Consider the following 3,255-nt stretch of genomic DNA (forward strand, 5'->3'; position numbering starts at 1 on the left):
GGTCTATAGTAAAGTATTCAAACTACTATAGTGATGTAATAGGAGATGATGGTTGGGGGTGGGGTCTATAGGAAAGTATTCAAACTACTATAGTAATGTACTAGAAGATGCTGGTTGGGGGTGGGGTCTATAGTAAAGTATTCAAACTACTATAGTAATGTACTAGAAGATGATGGTTGGGGGTCCGGTCTATAGTAAATAGTGATGTATTATGTTTATAATAAATTGTGTAATGAGTAGTAAATTACACAATAAAAAAAAATCATGTGATAAACTACTTTATAGTAGAAAATTGGTGTTATCAAAGGAATTTCATTTTGTGAATGTTCAGCTGGCAGAGTTTTTTGTAGTCATTACATATATCTCAATAATGTTCCTTCGACAATAATAGTTTCTCATAAAATTATTATAATTCTAATTAGTGAAATATTTGACTGCTCCAACATCTACATTGGGGGTGGAGGATAAAGAGGAGGTAATTCACAAAATCTTTTGGCATAATTCCCGCTGAGTGATGAGAAGTGGGTAGTGGACATACAGCATTAGAACCGGAAATTCATTTTCACAAAAATTATGCACAATGACATGTAGTTAGTGCACGATGGCGTGTAACTCGTTTCAAAACTAAATTCAGTGGATCAGAAAGAAAGCTTGATTTTTATTTTGTCTAAAACCAATATTAGAAAAATTGATGAATTGTATTACAACTATTATATTTTATTACAATTATTTGAGGTAAGGACAAGGCTTGTCAAGGATTCCAATGCTGATTGATAAAAAAATTCAACTATGGACGGCTTAAATATTCCACTGCCAATAAATTGAATAAAAACACAATATTAAACATTGTCGATGTTTTAGGCAATTAATAACGAAGTTATTTAATTTGATTGGTCTTTGTTAAATTGGATAAAAACAATCTTGTTTTAATTTACATAAAATGCCTTGATTTGAATTTATCATATTGTGGACCGACTTCAAGATCATTGCTAAGTGTAGTAGTTCGTGAAGCCAGTAGAATAAAATAAGCCATTCTTCTATAGCTGGAGAAAATAAAATAAGAGATTCTTCTATAGCTGAAGAAAATAAAATAAGAGATTCTTATATAGCTGGAGAAAATAAAATAAGAGATTCTTCTATAGCTGAAGAAAATAAAATAAGAGATTCATCTATAGCTGAATAAAATAAAATAAGAGATTCTTCTATAGCTGGAGAAAATAAAATAAGAGATTCCTCTATAGCTGAAGAAAATAAAATAAGAGATTCTTCTATAGCTGGAGAAAATAAAATAAGAGATTCCTCTATAGCTGAAGAAAATAAAATAAGAGATTCTTCTATAGCTGAAGAAAATAAAAAAGGAGATTCTTCTAGAGCTGGAGAAAATTGTTCGTGGTTATGAGATAATATCAAGAGTTTATTTTGTAAGAATAAGGTAGGTCCCGACTTGCAGTCCCCAGTAAAGAGGAAGGATTTTTAATGAAGTATTGTTAAAATATTATTATAAATTTCTATACCTCTATGGAATAGAACATTGGACTGACCTCCCACTATGACCTTGGTGTGGAGTAGGAACTGGGCTACCTAAAGCTCATATCCTCTTTATTCTAACTATGGTATCTCAATATGGCCGCTCTGTTGAACCACCAATATGAGAACATTAGTTTGCTGAATTAATTGACTTCTTCGAGCTAAAGATCTTAATGCAGGATGATGCTGAAGGGAAAAATCAATGAAATGATCTGTTCAGGTCGGCTGGATCATTTCAATTGTTTAAATGTCAACATTAGATACCTCCTTATCTTTACATAACATATACTATTTTAAAACCTAAACTCCCCTATCTAGTACTTTATCAATGAATTGTCTTTAGTTACAGGTTTAAAGTAGCGGCCAATAAATAATTATAATTTATACAATACAATTAATAATATTTAATAATACTCGACTTGTAAATAATACACGGCGATTAATAATTATAAATAATACACGACAGTTAATAATTATAAATAATGCAGGACAACTGATCAATTTTCATCTTTAATTAGTTGCATAAGCTGTTAATTTTAGTTATATTAACTATTAATTCGAGTATTTTTGGTATTAAAAAAAAAGAGGTTAAAATGGAACATTAGCCGCAATAGCTAAATTCGCAGGTAAACTAAAAGTGTGCTTCGGCTGACGATATCATATAAAATTGATAAATTAAATATTTTTGCGCAATTGGTGTTGTTTATAGATTTTGTTAAAGAGAGGTTAATCGATAACCTTATCAGGACAAGAGCTATCTCAAGAAGACAATTCATTGCCTACTCCTTTCTCTTTACCTCTTTGGTATCATCCCTATTGATATTATCCAATCCAATTGCTCATTATGCCATGTCATGTATATAACAATCTTAACGCTCATTAAGAGTTTTGTCGGGTAGTAATAAAAGCATATATACACTTTTTAATGAAGGAAAAATGAAAATAAATGCATTAAATTGTAAAATGTATTAAATTGTTAGCTGTAATAATTATCAATTTTGCCAGAGCTCACAGCCTTCGATCAGAAGCAATTCCAGAGAGGTTAAGATGAGCAGTGTACAAAGTTAACTAGAAGAGGGTGATAAATCTACAGCTTACTTAGGTGCATATTCTCAAAGAGGGTAATCTACTAGGATAATATACTACAAGATATATGAAGGCTTACGTTGGACGATTCATGGATGACTGTTTGAAATAAAGCATATTCCCGACATTTGGCCTGAGAGACATAGATGTCCTAGAGATACTAAAGGTACAACAGTTCCTACAGGCACCCCAGAACTCTACACTGTATTGAGCCTAAGGGCTCTTCGATCTGCAGTCCTACCAACTTGTCCGAGGTATATTGATCCCCTGGTATGACGTCACAGGGGGAACGCCTTCCCCGCTGGCGCCCCTATTGCCGCGGCCCCGATTCGAATTCAAAATTTTCACGTAAATCTTTAACAATATCATTTGTTGAAAATTCTGTTCTCAGAAAGTCACACCTATATGAAAAAAATAGTTCACTATAGAGCACCTCCCCCTTTGATGTTAATAGTACAAGAGGAGAAGAGAAAGAGAAAGGTTATCTCACCCCAAATTCCGAATTCATTAATGTAAACTACATACGTCTGGGAGTCAAAATTGACGAGTCTACCAATCCAGTTCAGAGGAGTTTAAGAATGACGGCCGTTCCAAAGAGTAAAAAACACAAAAAATGCAGTTATTTCATACCTCTTGTTTCTT

At 32.6% G+C, this 3,255-nt stretch overlaps 1 protein-coding gene across 1 annotated transcript in view; it reads right to left on the reverse strand.

The window, feature by feature from the left end:
* LOC106684998 (protein stoned-B) overlaps positions 1-2,836 on the reverse strand; it is a 47,808-nt gene extending 44,972 nt beyond the window's left edge. Inside the window, 1 exon segment of the mRNA XM_067048847.1 lies at positions 2,693-2,836. The gene's annotated coding sequence lies outside the window, so the exon portion shown is untranslated.
* Between the last annotated feature and the right edge of the window lie 419 nt (positions 2,837-3,255).

The sequence above is a fragment of the Halyomorpha halys genome, unplaced genomic scaffold (genome assembly GCF_000696795.3).
Source record: "Halyomorpha halys isolate HHAL.00 unplaced genomic scaffold, Hhal_1.1 Scaffold645.1, whole genome shotgun sequence".
Classification (NCBI taxonomy): domain Eukaryota; kingdom Metazoa; phylum Arthropoda; class Insecta; order Hemiptera; family Pentatomidae; genus Halyomorpha; species Halyomorpha halys.